Source organism: Caretta caretta, chromosome 1 (assembly GCF_965140235.1).
Source record: "Caretta caretta isolate rCarCar2 chromosome 1, rCarCar1.hap1, whole genome shotgun sequence".
NCBI classification, from domain to species: domain Eukaryota; kingdom Metazoa; phylum Chordata; order Testudines; family Cheloniidae; genus Caretta; species Caretta caretta.
In genome coordinates this window covers 73,145,612-73,163,285 of record NC_134206.1, presented here as the reverse complement: position 1 = coordinate 73,163,285, position 17,674 = coordinate 73,145,612, and positions in this window count along the sequence as shown.

Below are 17,674 nucleotides of genomic sequence, written 5' to 3'. Positions count from 1 at the left end.
CAGGTATCAAGGCCTTTTAGAAGGGTTGTACAGAAGGTGTAGGCCAAAAGCCTAATGGGGAGAAATTGTCTCGAGTAAATTGTACTCCATTTTGCTTATTTTGTTAGCTTTGAATTAGTAAGAAGTAATTCTTTTTGGTTTTATTCTTTGCTTTACGTGTTAATGATTATTTTTAGAAGGAAAGAAGTGTTATGGCTGTAATTCTTGCTTTTGAAATTATGTACTGTTTTGTGTGCAAGTGAAGAACGTATGGCATGCTAACAGAGACAAGACAGGAGGCATCAGTACTGATGGGTCGGATGGTCGAGAGGGGAGTGGAGAAGTCAAGAGGCACCAACCTTATTATCATAATCACCCTAAAGCAAAGGCATACACCCTAAGGACAAGATAAGGAGTGGAGCCAGAGGGATGAGATAAGGAATAGCTGTGGACACTTCCAGTAACAACCCAGTATAATGCTGATTAGGAGAAACCTTGACTACCTCGTGATTAACGGCTCTGATGTGACACAGCAAAGTCCATAGACTTGTATGGGAACTTATTATTATAAAAGAAGGGTTTATTGCCATAGGACTTTGGGTTAGCTCTGCATCAACATCAGAGCTTTGGACACATCTGACGGAGACCCAGCTTCAGCTCCTCCCCTCCCTCGTGTGCAGTTTCAGCTGGCCATTGGAACTGACAGAGCAACAGTAAGGACTGGTAACTATAAGATCCAGCTGCAGAACCTTTTGGTGTGTGTGTGTGAATGGAAGCATATGCTGATTTTAATGCTTAAATTGTACTCTCAATAAACACGGCATATTGCCTTATCCCCTTGAAAAGCTTCTGTATGCTTCTTATAAGCATAACATCTTGTATGCTTCTTATAAGCATAAAAAGGAGCAAGAGAATAAAAACCTGAGGCTTAATGGCTAGATTTCTTCAATAGTTTGAGGAAACTCAAAGTTGCAGCAGCCTTTCTCAGGAGTGTACCCTGGGGCAGCTAAAGAGGCTTCTCCTATTTTCTTCTCTGTGAATGAGTGAGTGGATTAAAATTAAATTAATATCAAACATTAAGATATGATATGATATGCCAGATACAGTAGTACAATAGGGAGCTTGATAGTATGATTAAAATGTGTATATAAAGGAAGTCAACTATAAGTTATACAGCTTTGGGCAAAATATTGTAAACTTTAATGTCAGGTTTTACCTCACAGGCAAGCCTGTTAGGAATAAAACAGATTGTGTTCATATTGATTTCTTTCAGTTTAAGTAATAAAGCGAAGAAGTAAAGCTAATTTTTGCTATCAAGCATGCTTATACTGTCAGGTTAATGAAATACACCTATGCTGAAAGAGGCAGTAAATAAAAGGAACTAAAACCAAATAGTGTGTGTGTTGGGATACTTGCACATGGAATGATATAATCAGAAATGTAACTGTTTGGTTAATAATGCATATAATCAGCTCAGATACACATACCAAGAACCAACTGGTGTTGGTAAAACAACCAGGGGAACAGAAATGGAAAATATATTTAGCTGTTCTGGCCTCCTGGAGAACAACTGCAGCAAAGTTGGCCATGGGATGCACTGCAGAGGGAACCATGGAAAGTGACTTGCAGGAGTTAGTGGCTGACTAGAGCAACCCAGCTGGTGTTCAAAGCATGTGCCAACAGCTATGGCAAAACCTAACTTGTCTTAAAAAAGCTGGTGTGACAAGAGAATGCAAAATTCCAGCCCCAGTTGCAAGAGCTCAGAAAGCTGATGTCTTGTTCCCTGATTGGATGGTGAAAGAAGACACTCTCAATTTGGTTGGACATTTTGATTTTTTGGCAGCAGTAAGGGACACCATCTGATTTGTCCATGGTAGCACCTCCAAGGAGAGGAACCATGTAGGGTCTCCTCACAGAATCAAGCAAAATGGCCTTTCTCCTTCAGCACATCCATTCTCCAAAGCCAAAAACACCCGAAATAGAGAAGGCTGAGGTCCTGGGCTGGACACTTTGGAGTCCTTACGGGAGTCCTCAAGTACCTATCTCAGCTAGACACCTTTAATTGTCTCTTTGTTCCAGAAATCTGGGTTGCTGCTAGCGTACCAAGAAAAGACTATAGTCATGTCCTTCACTTCATCTGTGTGCAGTGTCAACTCCTGATGTGAATAGCAAGTGAGTTGAAAGCTGACATCGGAATGGAGATCTGGCAATGAGAAACACATAGACTTTTTCCTGGGTGATGACTAAAAATCAGTCAGCTGACCTCTTCCTGAAACTGGTTAGTAAGGAAGTGTACATGCTTGTTTATGTGACTTAAAGATTATCACAGAGTTACAGTGTGTGTCCTTGTTTTGTAACAGAATCCAATGTAGATTGTGTAAAGTAGCTTTAAAACTGAACAATTAATTTACTGTTGTTAACTAAGATTTTAGAATATTTTGGCATTCTCTATGATAATTAATGGTTTCATGCTGCTTTTTAAGTTCTAAGTGTATACAGACATAAAATGAGACCAAGTGTGCAAACTTCTCTACTGCACACAGTTTGTACAGTCTGCCATAAATGTAAGTGCATGTTAAATAGTTAAGAGTGTTAGTTAAATCCTGGGGCTAATATAATTAATTAGAAAATAGCTTTAAAGCATTGGCTACTAGTATAGATCCCTTGAGCAGGAGACCTTGGTGAATTAACATGTATGTACTTGATCAAATTGTCTTGTGATCTAGCTTTGAATTATTTTTCCTCGGTTGTGTTAGCAACACTGTGTTAGCAACACAGTAACACCTGATGACATAAGTGAGGTCCTATTTTGATGTACTGTTAGTCAAAACTCTAAACAAAGTTACCTTCCCAAGATAGAGATTGTGTATAGCTGTTGTTTTCTATTGTCATTCTATGATTTGATTCTGAAAACCTGGTATCAACCAATTTTCTAGTTTATGTGAGCCAAATCATAGTCCACTACTGTTTTTTTCTTCTTATAATCTATACTATTAGTTGCTGCTGTGAAGGGTAATTAATAAAACTATAAAACTAAATGCAACTTTCAAGTCCTTTTCTTTAGTTAAGCAATCAAAATTAAAAGAACCCTAAGAGAAGGGGTATGGGTAATCAGTTAAGCAGCTGCATGACTAAAGTTTGTTTTATACCCTATCTTTCTTATGCTATACAAACAGTTCTCGAAACTGGATCAGATTAGAGCATTTGCTTATTAATGCTCCAGACTGCCTGCTTTTTTTAGCTGACATATGGCTACCTTTCAGTTCTCTTAATTTTGAGTGCTGGTGGGACACAGTCATTGAAGGTGAAATGTGGCATGTGTCACAATTACACCCTTGAGATCCAACAGATGATCCAACAACAATACTTCATATCTTTTGTGTTTTTCCTTTAATTCCTCGATTTAATTATAGACTCATAGGGTTAGAAGGTACTGCAATGGTCAACTAGATTAATAGATTCATAGATATTAAGGTCAGAAGGGACCATTATGATCATGTAGTCTGACCTCCTGCACAACGCAGGCCACAGAATCTCACCCACCCACTCCCGCGAAAAACCTCTCACCTATGTCTGAGCTATTGAAGACCTCAAATCATGGTTTAAAGACTTCAAGGAGCAGAGAATCCTCCAGCAAGTGACCCGTGCCCCATGCTACAGAAGAAGGTGAAAAATCTCTGGGGCCTCTTCCAATCTGTCCTGGAGGAAAATTCTTTTCCGACCCCAAATATGGTGATCAGCTAAACTCTGAGCATATGGGCAAGATTCACCAGCCAGATACCCAGGAAAGAATTCTCTGTAGTAACTCAGATCCCACGCCATCTAACATCCCATCACAGGCCACTGGCCTATTTACCATGAATATTTAAAGATCAATTAATTGCCAAAATGATACCAAAATCATGTTATCCCATCATACCATCTCCTCCATCAATTTATCGAGTTTAATCTAATCTAACCCACAGCCAAGATGCAGGATTTGTTGTATCTAAACCATCCAAGACAGATGGCTATCCAACCTTTTGCTCAGACTGAACTTTGCATAAAAAAGTGAGCCTCAAATTTTATCTTCCGTTTACAAAAATGGACATGCTAAAAAAGCAGAAATTATATATCAATTGAAATAGAGTTATTTATTTCCACAGCAAGAACTAAAGTTTTAAAGGTGATGAAAACCCACAAATGGAGCCAGACTTTCAAAAGACTTCAGCTCCTATTTAGGTATCTATGTAGGAACTGAATTCTTTCAAAAATCCAGTCACTTACTTAGGTATATAAATAGGAACTGTATGGGAATGTATGGGAAATGACAAGTGGCATCCCAAAGACAAAAGGAGTATTAGTGAAATATTTGCTCCATGAATAGACATTAGATATCTATTGGCCTCTTAAAAATATTGCTTGGTAAAACTCATAATCTTTCAAAACTTCCTTCCCATTGTTATTTTAACACTAAAATGAAGAACTGTGAAATGTTTAGGGTAGTGATAAATGGTGTCAGTAAGAAAGAACCATCTGTGAATAAAACACTCCAACTTGTTAGCTGGCCATTCCATGTCACTTCCTAACTGATTGCAGGTGCTATATAATCACATCTTCTAAGAAAAGCGTACTGAAAAAAGACATGAAGACACAGCAGCTGAACAATGAGCACTATTGAAGTTGGACAGACTGAGTAGCACATGTAAAAAGTGATATTTTTGGTACCTGGAGGCAAGGTCAAATCCACTATAATGTGGTTAACCAAAAGAAATACTCAGCTTGCAGCCTCTGAACAATGAATGCTTCTCTGACATATTTCTTGTTGGACCCCACAGTTCCTGCTGAAGTGCTTTGTCTGCAAGACAACCTCTGGTTATTATGTTGTTTTCAGATCAGAAAATACTGTGCACTCCCTGTAAGCATCTTTCCTATAGGGCTCACTCTGATTAAAACTACTCTATTCTGGCTTTTAATTCAAAGTCTGCTGTTAATTCTCTTGGATAATATGCAGATTGTTATAATGAGAAAGTCCAGGATACCTAAATTCAGCTCATAACAAAGTGTCTACTTAATCATCCGACCAATACTCTAGTCCAACTCCCTATGTGGGCTAGGTTGTTAATTGGGTTTTAAAACTGGGATTTATGTGGCTAAGCCTTCTATTTGTTATCTCTATACTGATAAATTTCTGTCATAATGAATACTTAGTATTTTCACAATGCAAACAGACAAAACAGAACCCAGAATATTTTATGCATGTAAACTGATTGAGGTTATTTAAATGGCAAAACTCCCACTGACTTCAGTGGGGCCAGGAATTCACCCATAATCTTTGTGTCTAGTATTTTCTTGAAATTTCTAAGCTCTTAGTAAATATTTCACAGTGAGCTGCTTCTGGATAGTTAAAATAAAGAGTACCCACTGTAAATGCTTTTATTTTCCCCTCTAACAAATCAAAATCCTTCTCTTACCCCATAAGAAAATCAATTTTACATTTCTGTGGATAAGAGACAAAAAGTTTAGGATCCAGCTATATACAGATAAAGATACCCGTGTATGCTACTTTGTTCAGAGTGGTTTTAAAATAATCCATTGAAGACATAGGACCAGATCCCCAGCCAGTGTAAACTGATGTAGTTTCATTGGAGTAACTCCACCATACCAGATTACCACCAGCTGGGGATTTGGCCCACAAAGCCTTAAGAGGCAAGAATACTGTTGCCCCTTTCTGACTGGCTAGTCAAAGTTAGGGGCCCTGGGGATAGTCCAGTTGGCTGTAGAAATTAATGGTGTCTGGTATTATCCTTGATGAATTCTTGTTTATTTACATGGACTCATGGGAGGTGGATATAAGAGGCTTGGGGAGGCTAAGCCTCCACAAACAGGTCAAGAAAAGGCCAACTGCTTTTGCAGTGCTGCTGGCGGAAGCTGCTGGTGGAAACTCTCAAGCTGGGGAGCCACCGGCACCTGGACCAAGGCCCTGCCTGAGCTCCACCCTGAGGTCCCGCTACTGCTCGGCCTCTTCCCCTTGGCCTTGCATAAGCTGTGCCTCTTCCTCACAAGACCCCACAGTGACAGCCTGGCACCCCCTTATTCACCACTGTCATATAATTAAGATGTGTTTTGTACAAAGTATGACATGTGAGGTATCATTCGAACAGTCTTAATAGGCTAGACATTAATATCTCATTGGATTGCATGTGCTAACATCGTAAGTGAAATTATGAAGTTTGGCTATGTATGTGTTACTGAAACATGTTGTGAAGTTGAAAACACCCACAAGCAGCCTTTCAGGTACAACTGTAAAAAGGGCAAACAATGTTAATGGCTTATTGAGGAAATGCACGCAAGCACAAGGATTACTCCAGGAACTGTGTACAACAGAAACCTCTGTGTGTTTGACTAAGGTGTCTGGGGAAAAATCTCAGCTTGGTTACAAGTGTGCATGGTCCTCTTCACATTGAGGGAGAGGCAGACCAGGTATTAAATGCATACTCTGGTCAGATTTGACCGGGGCAGGGTGGTACTGATCTGGGTTTTAGGCTGGGAGACTGGTGGTTAGAGAGCCTGCATGTAACTGCAGCTGGGTGTGTCCCTACCTGTGTGAATGCTGGTGAAAGTGCAAGTTTGGAGGGTCAGGGGGCAGTTCAAGGTGGCACCCCGAGGGGATCCCATCACACTCGCCCTCACTTTGCCTCTTCCTGCCCTCGTGCCGCCTCTTTCTCCATTGCTCACCATTAAGGCAGAAGGTGGCAGAAAGGAGCAAGTGGCAGGGGGCTTGGAGGAGGAAGCAGAGATGAGCAAGTGGTGGATGGCGGGGCCTCAGGGGAAGAGGAGGAGCAGGGCCAGGGCCTCAGTGAGACAGAGCGGGAGTGGGGCCTCTGGGCATAGTGGGGGGGGGGTGCAGGCGGGGCCTCGGGGCAGAGCAGGGGAGGGCCATGGTCGGGGCGCCAGTGGCCCCACCCACTTCTAGGGAGCTTCCAGCGTTTGTGCCCAGCCTCCCTAAATGCAAGAGTCATGTGCCACCTATGCATGGAATGTTCAAAGTCTGGTGTTTCTGAATGCAGAAAGAACCAAGAAAAAAAGCAATTTTTTAGCTTACAGCCCCCAAACCACTTTAGGCAACACCAGGCTCAAAAGCCCTCTCGCTAGATTTCTCCGGAGTCATACTGTGTTCACAGGCTCCTGCTTGGGCTTCTTGCCTCTTCCTCTCTCTCTGTTCCTGTCTCTTCTCAGTGTCGCTGTGATTTTTCTTCCTGATCACCCCACACCACACACATTGCTACTCCTCCCCCACAAAAATAACCTCAGACAAAAGCTCTGTCATGGATTCACACACACATATTTTCTTAGGTGGGGTCTTATGCTTACAGTTAGGGTAGTGAAGGGTGAGTTCACACCTATTAGTCTCAATGGTGGTTTAATTTGACCCATAACAAGATTTCATCCAGCTAACAACAATACCATGTAGAAACACTCCTGAATCAAAAACTGCAGCCTGCCTGAAGACTAAATCAGGGTGAAAACCTCAAATGTTACAGGGCCATTTTCTTACATTAAAATGAGCTCATTTTGTCTATGTTCATGTCTGTTTTGTCCTCTTCCCATGAATATTCTAGTTAACAGGTTTACTAATAAGACAGTTGAATGAAACAGCAAATTTTAAGCAAATACTAGGGAGTTTTTCCAAAGCCAGCTGTGATGATTTGGGGAATCTGTCAATGTACAGTTTATGAATTCTGGGTGAGATTATGACCTCTTTGTATGTATCTTTATCAGACTGAAAATTACATTTTGGATGTGGGATTAGTTTGCTTTCTCTGTTGGATTGGAATTCCAAGGGGCAGTGGTACAAGACTAACAACAGAGGTCATTACACCTTGATTGTCCTCTATGCAAAAGGAAGCACCCTAGCAAAAGGCTGGCTCCAGCCCAGGAGAACTGGTTTAACAGGGGAGAGGTGACCTGGAAACCAAATCACCTAGCAGGGGGTTTGTGCTCAGCTTTTAAGGCTGATGATGAGGTCACATGACAGAGGGAACTGGAAGGTTGTAAAAGGGCAAGAGCTGCTCTACTCTGTTTCTTTGGCCATTTCATCAGCCCAAGCTAAGGCGAGCTGCTACAGGAGTCACATGAGATGGTGGGAACTCTGCCTGTTTGAATACTGATTGACCTCAAAGACACTCAAGGGAAGGGTGATCTAGAGAGAGAGGCACTGCATTCAGGGTGCATGTTTATAAATGATCTGTGCTATTTTGTGCTTTATCTCTTAAGTAAAGCATTAGAAACCTTTTGCTAAGTCTGTGTCTATTTGCTCCTGCTACCAGATATCCCTGAAAAAAGTACTGTAAACCAGAAGGCTCACCCCTTCTATGGGGTTCTGAGGAATGTGCAAGGGCTGCTGTGTAGGCTGTTGAAGAACATTAGTTTCAGGACATTTGTCACCTAGTAATTGGACTGCAAGGTCCCTGCTGCAAAAAGAGTATCAGGCATGAGGTCGATATCTGGTGTGGATACTTAGCAGCTCAAAGCCAGGCGCAGTGCCTAAACTCTACCCAGCTCCAGAAGCGAAGGGTATGCAGGATTTAGCATTTGGATCCCATCACAGCTTTCTGACAATTGTACAGGAGGAGGAGCTCAACTAGATCTTTAACAACAGAGTTTAACATGTAAGCAGGAATGTTCACAATGGAAACCTGATATTAAGAATTAATTATCCAAGTGGAAAACAGCTGTAAGTAAATCTAACCAAAATTCTTCATATTCAGATTTTAGATATGGTATACGCAGAATAAACTGTTTATAAACAATCTACAAACCAAGAATTAATCATCTAATTTTCCAGTAAATAATTGTGAATACTGGATAAATTAGATAAAATCAATGAGCTGGTCATAGACAATCCATAAATAGACAAGGGCTAGATACCCAAAAGGAGACTTATGTGTTTCAATGCTCCACATTGCAATGCATAACTTCTAGGCATCCTGCCACCCAGTGGAATTCACAACCCCAAAATTAGGGGCCCAGGCTACTCATATAACACATAAGGAGAGTTAGGAACCTAAAAGAGGGATTCACAGAAGCCAGCAAGCTTAGTAGAGATCTTCCTAAATTATGCAGTAGGAAATGCAGAAGAGAGGAGTGTGGCCTGAGTCCTGTTTAGGTGCCTGATTGACAGGCCAGAGGGACGCACTTATCTCTACTCAGGATTAATGGCAGTGAACCTTCTTCTTGAATTAGGACTGACCTGGTTTAGGCACTTTTCTTATAAATATTTGAGGAGGTGCTAATATCCCAGTGGTTAGCATACTCACCTGAGATGTAGTAAACCAAGTTTTGAATCCCTGCTCTAACAGCTTGGGAGTAGGGACTGTAACATAGGTCTCCCCCTCCTCCCAAGTGAGTGCCCTAATCACTGGGCTGTAGAGTTATTTGCATACTGTCTGACCCAATGCATATATTGGGTATTTTATATTCAATAAGCTGCTGGTTAGGACACGCTCTTGGGAGATGGGATTCAAATCAGAACGAGTGGGGACTCAAACTAAGGTCTCTCACATCCTAATTGAGTGCTCTAACCACTGGTCTATTGGATACCAGGGCACCACCACCTCTCTGTTGGAGTTAGGCCTGTTACTGAATCAGATCCTGCAGGCAAGAGAGGTGGGGAAATGGAAGTATATGGATCTCACTAGGGCAAAGGTGTGAGGTAGGTGCTGAGCAACTTGGTGTTGTGAGCACTTAGGTGCCTTTTTGCAAGCCCACCAGAAGAAATTTAGGGGATTTCACAGGTGGGAATTTAGAGTTAGGTAGCAGCTGAGCAGAAGTTTTGTGAATATCAGTGGCACCTAAATGTTGGACATAAGTTTTCAAAGGGGCGGCTAAGTGCCTAAGTTCCCTTTGTGAATCTAGTCCAAGTCCATCAAGTAAATAATATGCTGGGAATTATTATCTCAACACTACTAATGACCTGTGCTGGGGGTCTTAGACATGCACTTCATCTTACACATGGACCAGGTTGGGATAGGAACAAACTGTGATCATTCATTTTCAATGTTAATAGCTTTATTAGCATGGCATAATGTATTGCTGCTGCTTAAATTTTGACTCGGTAAGGCTTCAGTGTCACTTTCTCATTTGTGCCAATGGCTGTTTAAACTAGATTTGCACAACTGTTATCATTTGTATGCACAAGTGACAGCGTGAGGTTTTGAGCTGCACTCGTGGTGCTAAAGTTTAAGGCAGTGCTGAAGTGGTCCCTGGTATAATAGGCAGCCCAAGCTGAGCCACCCAGAATTGTTGTAGCAATGTCTGCTATGTCCATACTGCCTCCACTTCCAGCACCATCCCTCTCTGCTCTGTTTTGTACTTGTGGATGTTTTTCTCAATACCTGTGCCTCAGAAATTCTCCCTCAGCTGTATATGAGACTTTCTTGGCCCCTGCAGTGCAAGGGAGCCATGGCAGGGGGGAGAATCCTTCCCAACCTGTGTAAAAATTATGTGTACAAAATTTTAGGCCACATTTTGAAAACTTGGCCAGTAAAGTTTAAATCGCACATTAGAGATGACTTTTTATCAATCTGTTGAAATCAAGAACATATACATATACGTGGTCACAGTCTCTACCGTGTTAGCCCTTTAATGGGAGCTATGACAGCTCAGAAATTCTGAAATCAGGCCCCTTTTAAACACAAATTTAAATGCCTAACTTAGGCACCCATGATGGAAAATTCATTCCTCAGACAATCTGTGCTCTTTATATTGTTATGAGGTCTTTAAAAAGCTCATGAGGTCCCTTATAGGCTAAGCTTTTATTACTTCCCTAAACAGCGTATTGAGAAAAGGGAAAGAACTGTAGCTGTATGAGACTCAAATATACTGCCAAAAATTAATATTGAGTTGTATATCTCTATGGTCTACTTCTTTTTCTAATAGCAACAACAAATCTTACAGCAAATAAGTAAAATCAGTAGTCTAACATTATAAAGAGGCTCAAAGCTGATGCTGCATCAGCATGTCTGCAAATTAAAAAAAATGTTATATGTTAAAGTGTATGTTGAAAATGCAAAATATGATTAGAGATGACGTCTTGGCTATAGGATATTTCTGGGCTTATAGAAAATATAAAATAGTTTAGCTGAAAGGAAGACAAAGTAAAGAATGTATATTTGGGAAAGAAACACACAGAATACAGAGGAGAGGGACTGAAGACAAAAAGAAAGGAGGGAAACCAGAAGAGGTTTTTTTTAAAAAAACAACAACATTACATAGAATAAAAATTACCAGGGGGGGTTCAAGAAAATCTAAGTGCAAAAACAAAATCAGGCATAAAGAAATATATCACTAAAGCAAATTTATCTTTACTGCAGTAGCTGCAGCAGGGCCAAAGCATTGTAATGAAGTTTTCAGTCCTCTTCAATCCCCAAAGCACTGCCTCATGGTATAGGAGGATGGAAGTAGTGTAGAAAAGACAGGAATGTAATCAAGACAGGCAGAAACTATCCAGTGCAGGTGAATGTAAAGAGACAAGTGATAAATGATAAGAATCTATATAAGAAAACCTCAAAATTTGAAACTAGAAATGGTAAGAAACAAAAAGGGAATAATATGATTATTTGTCACCTTTTTTTAAGGTTATTTGTTACATTTGTTTCTGCAATCCTTGCTGAACTTCCAGATACAGCATTCAGAAATATCTAGAGCATGTGTAATCAATTATTTTTGTCAAGGTTCAAATTTCTTGGTCAAGGTATTGTCAAGGCCCAGACTCCAGAGAAAATACAAAAATAATAACAATAATGATAATAATAACTAAATAAAAATATTTTGTGGTCTGTTCAAAAGCATCTGGCAGTCAGGATTTGGCCCATGGTGCACATGTTGACTAACCCATTCTAGAGTCTATCTGTCTTAGGCCTGGGCTACACTGGAGGGGACGGGGGTTTTCGAACTAAGATACGCAACTTCCGCTACGCTATTCGTGTAGTTGAAGTCGAAGTATCTTAGTTCAAGTTACCCGGCTGTCCTCACGGCAGCAAGTCGACTGCGGTGGCTCACCCGTTGACTCTGCTTACTCCTCCTGCCAAGGTGGAGTACAGGCATCGATTTGGGGATCGATTTATTGCATCTAGACGAGATGCGATAAATCAATCCCTGATAGATCGATCACTACCTGCTGAGCCAGTGGGTAGTGAAGATGTACCCTGAGTTTATCTTCCTAATGCTCCAGCATTGTGAATAGTTAGAACTCTGATAAAACTCGTTAATATTTTTAGAAATTCCTGAAAAATGTTGGTTGGCATGGGAAAAAATTAGACTGCAATGGGTTATTGTGAGCTCCAGGTAAGGGCAACAGGCAGATACTTTAAGGGAACATCTATGTTGCAACCTGAGTGTAATTTCTGGCTCAGATAGATGTGTCCACACTATCTTTGCTTGAACTAGTTTGCTAAAAATAGCAGAGAAGCTATGGCTACATGGGCAGCAGCATGGGCTAGCCACCCGAGTATATACCCAGGGGGGTCAGATGGGTATATAAAAGCCAAAGCTAGCATGGGCACCTCTACCTTAGCCAAAAATTACACCCTGTGCAGATGTACTCTTCGTGGACAGGGATAGGAAGTAGATAAAGTTTTTTGTGAGAGAACAAGTTCTAGTTATTTCTTTAGAGCTTCTGAAAAAGAAAGTTATTTAGGGATAATACGGCTGCTTTGCATTTTTTTGAAAGTATGACAGCTAATTCAAACAATGTATTAAAATATTTAATTCTATATGTATTTGTGGTCACCTCCCATTTTGCACTACAAAAAGGCAGGTGGAGCAGTAATAAAAGAGGCACTATAATAATGGCAATAATGTAAACAAAAATGTGAACTACCACCTCAAAATATATTTAATGCATATAATCCCAAAGTGATCATGTAATGCATTCTGTTCTGTTCCCTATACTGACAGGTTTCAGAGTAGCAGCCTTGTTAATCTGTATCCATAAAAAGTAAAGGAGGACTTGTGGCACCTTAGAGACTAACAAATCGATTAGAGCATAAGCTTTCGTGAGCTACAGCTCACTTCATCGGATGCATACAATGGAAAATACGGTGGGGAGATAACACCCATTGTTTCATGTTCTCTGTGTATATAAAATCTCCCCACTGTATTTTCCACTGTATGCATCCGATCAAGTGGGCTGTAGCTCACAAAAGCTTATGCTCTAATCAATTTGTTAGTCTCTAAGGTGCCACAAGTCCTCCTGTTCTCTATACTGTATTTTAAGAAAATTACATAGCAAGCATTAGATTTTCCCAGTTTGCTAAATATGGGGCTGTACCAAATTCCCAGAGGTAAACACCCTTTAGAGTCAAACATCCTTGAACTTTGTCATAGAAGTTGATTGTGAACTCAGATTCAGTGCGAAGCCCACTGCAATCAATTTTTTTCCCCATGCCAACACAAATAGCCCAATCTTTACAATGGACCAGAACAAAGCCTTGGATCCAAACACCTGCTAATCTCACAGGGATTTTGAATTGTATGGATTGGGCCCACATATGGTTATGTTTGGAGAAGATGGCAAGATGAGTACAATTATTTTGTATGTGAACACTTCATTGTTGTTACCATATATAAAAGGAATTAATGGTTTCAGTCCTAGAAGATGAGTGCTTAAATGATGAAATATGCTAAACAAATACTCTTGATAATCTTATCAGAGAATCTAAAGCCTGAAAGCCTGATCCATCTCCCATTGAAATCAGTGGGAACCTTTTCACTGACTTCAATGGGAGGGTAAAATGCCCATGAATGAGCATGGATCTTAAACTTTTCTCTTACCTTGACAGGTGAGTCCTTAAGGTCAAAGGTTTCAGAGGGGTAGCTGTGTTAGTCTGTATCAGCAAAAACAACAAGGAGTCCTTGTGGCATCTCAGCCCTAGTCTAAGCTATGAGTTTAGGTCAAATTTAATAGCGTTAGGTCAATTTAAAAATGACTACGTCCACACATCCAATCCTGTTCCATCAACCTAAAGGGCTCTTAAAATTGACTTCTGTACTCCTCCCTGACAAGGGGAGTAGCGCTAAAATCAACTTTGCTGGGTCAAATTTGGGGTAGTATGGACACAAATTGATGGTATTGGCCTCCAGGAGCTATCCCAGAGTGCTCCATTGTGACCGCTCTGGACAGCACTTTGAACACCAATGCACTAGCCAGGTACACAGGAAAAGCCCCAGGATCTTTTGAATTTCATTTCCTGTTTGGTCAGCGTGGCGAACTCAGCAGCACTCAGCAGCACAGGTGACCATGCAGTCCCCCCAGAATTGTAGTGCGTAGAATGTTTCTATGCTCCCCCTATCATCTCCGTCCCTGAGGTTATCACAGATTAGAAGGCAAAAAAAAAAAAAAAAAACGCACTTGCAATAACCTGTTTCCTGAGCTCATGCAGTCCTCCCGCACTGATAGGGCACAGTTTAATGCATGGAGGCATTCAGTGGCAGAGGCTAGGAAAGAATTAAGTGAGCATGAAGAGCAGAGGCAAGATGTGATGTTGAGGCTAATGGGTGAGCAAATGGACATGATGAAGCATCTGTTGGAGCTGCAGGAAAGCCAACAAGAGCACAGATGCCCCCACTGGTATGGCATCTGCACGGATAACCCAGGAAAAAAGGCGTGAAATGATAGTCTGCCGTTGCTTTCATGGAGGGAGGGAGGGGAGGGGAGGGAAGGGGGCCTGATGACATGTACCCAAAACCACCCGTGACAATGTTTTTGCCCCCTCAGGCATTGGGAGCTCAACCCAGAATTCCAATGGGCAGCAGAGACTGTGGGGACTGTGGGATAGCTACTCACAGTGCAATGCTCTGAAAGTCGACACTAGCCACAGTACTGTGGACGCACTCCGCTGACTTAATGTGCTTAGTGTGGACATACGCAATCGACTGTATAAAATCGATTTCTGAAAATCAACTTCTAAAAGATCGGCCTAATTTTGTAGTGTAGACGTTAAAGACTAAGACTAACAAATTTAGTAAGCAGTATATATATTATAGCACATAAAAAGATGGGAGTTTCCCTACCAAGTGGGGGGCAGTGATAACGAGGCCAATTCAATCAAGGTGGAAGTGGTCTATTCTCAACAGTTGACAAGAAGGGTTGAATATCAACAGGGGGAAAATTAATAGTTTCTGCCCCACCGTCAAGCTCACCGTTCAGCCTGGACCAGTCCACACAAGAAATCCACTTCCTGAACACTACAGTGCAAGTAAGTGATGGTCACACAAACACCATCCTCTACCGGAAATCTACTGACCGCTATACTTATCTACATTCCTCCAGCTTTCATCCAGACCACATCACACAATCCATTGTCTACAGCCAAGCTTGAAGATACAACCACATTTGCTCCAATCCCTCAGACAGTAAGGCAACTCCCATCTTTTCATGTGCTGTAATATATATACTGCTTAATGTATTTTCCACTCTATGCATCTGATGAAATGGGTTTTAACCCACGAAAGATTATGCCCAAATAAATTTGTTAGTCTCTAAGGTGCCACAAGGATTCCTCTTAAGGTCAAAGTTCATGTATATAATGATGAGAGAAGCTTGTATGGCCACTACTTCTGCAGTGCCTGCTCAGTGGATAAGTAGAAGAATTCACTGTTGATTGTTCTCACGCTGGGTATACACTTACAAGTTTTGGCATAGCTATGTTCATAAGGAGTGTGATTTCCCCCACTCACAACTAACATAACTATGCCAGCAAAAAGTTCTAGTACAGATGCAGCTATAAGGGAAAAAAATATTTTTGCTGGTGTTACTTACTCTGTTCAGAGAACTATATAAGCTATAAGTTGCATCTCTAATAGGGTTGTGGGTTTTTTTGTCCAGTATACCTATACCAGTATATCTATACTGGCATACACTTTCAAATGTGGACAGCACTTCTGTCTGCCATTTTCCAGCTGCAATAAAATGAACTTTACATAAAACACAACACCCTCCAAAAATATCTAGATTCTAAATGTTGACCATGTAACAGGTGGTTGTTTCATGAATAACGCTTTGTGAAATTTTTGACTATAGGCAACCTGGATTATAAAATATGGTGGAGAACATTTATGTGAAAATTTAGGTAATTAAAATAATTTCACAAATCCTAAATGTGCCAGTAGGAGACCATTATCACCAATGGGTTTTATGCTCAAGTGGGAAGAATAATGCATTCTTTCACTTTTGCTATGTGAAAGATGATACTTATCTCAAGAGTATGAGCTTCTGCCCAAATCAGAGGCATCAAGAGTACTTGTTAGGATGGGTGGTACCAGTTTCATGCTATTTGAATATAGAAGGATCTGAGGACATGTACTGAGAAGATATATACACATAGAATCATAGGACTGGAAGGGACCTCAAGAGGTCTTCTAATCCAGTCCCTTGCAGTCAAGGCAGGACTAAGTATTATCTAGACTATTCCTGAAAGGTGTTTGTCTATTCTGCTCTTAAAAATCTCCAATGATAGAGATTTCACAACCTCCATAGGCCATTTATTCCAGTGCTTAATTACTGTGACAGTTAGAAAGTTTTTCCTAATGTCCAACCTAACTCGCCCTTGCTGCAATTTAAGCCCATTGTTTCTGTCCTATCCTCAGAGGTTAAGGAGAACAATTTTTCTTCCTCCTCCTTGTAACAACCCTTTATGTACTTGAAAACTGTTATCATGTCCCCCCTCAGTCTTCTCTTCTCTAGAGTAAACAAACCCATTTTTTTCAATCTTCTCTCATAGGTCATGAATAACTTGCAAACAGAGAAGAGGTAAAATTCTTTGAGTAAATTATTTGCTATGAGTGATTTGCTAAGTTATAGGCAAGTGGGGTAGAGCAGATCTGAGCAGCCTTCCACTTTTTCACTTTTGCAGCTTTCCCCCCCAAATCTACCAATTTATGGAAGCAGTCCATCAGGTACCTCTCCAAAAAATAAGAATACCTAGCACTTTGATAGTGATTTGCATATTCAAACTATGGTACAAACATTGAGGGCCAGACTGATACCATACCATAGTTTAGTAGCATCTGAATGCATGAGCAGTTCCATTCCTTCAGTATAGATTATTATACCACAATCATCAGTGTAGTATCTGTGCACCTTTCAGTAGTGCATTAAGCAATGTAACTAACATCTGGACTGTTTATGGAGTAAACTGTAACTCAGTGGGAATAAGGGTATCAGAACTACGCCCTAACTAATTAATTATTAGAACACCTTGTTGAGGTAGCTTAGTATCTCTTCCAGGGTAGGGGTTTGCGAATGAGCTTTCATGTAAACATGTGTATACATGCAATGGATGAAACATATTCATAAGACCCAGAGTTGTGTCTCTTCAACAATCCCAATGTAACCACTGTCAACAGTGTGTGGTTAGAGCACCGCAATGCACTAATTGGACAAGTAATATGTGAATATTATATTCACATGATATGTGCACGGTGAATCAAATCATGACACACCAGAACACAATGCATTGTAAAATAATTTTCTTTCTTGTATCTCATTTGTAACTTGTCACACAGCACATGGCATCAGAATTCAGCAGTCAACATGTGGCCTGATTCTTCACCACTGAAGTCAATGGGAGTTTTGCCAAGAACTTCAACAGGAGCAGGGCATCATTTTCTACTCTAACCATTTTTTTAAAAAAATATTTCTTTAGCTACATAT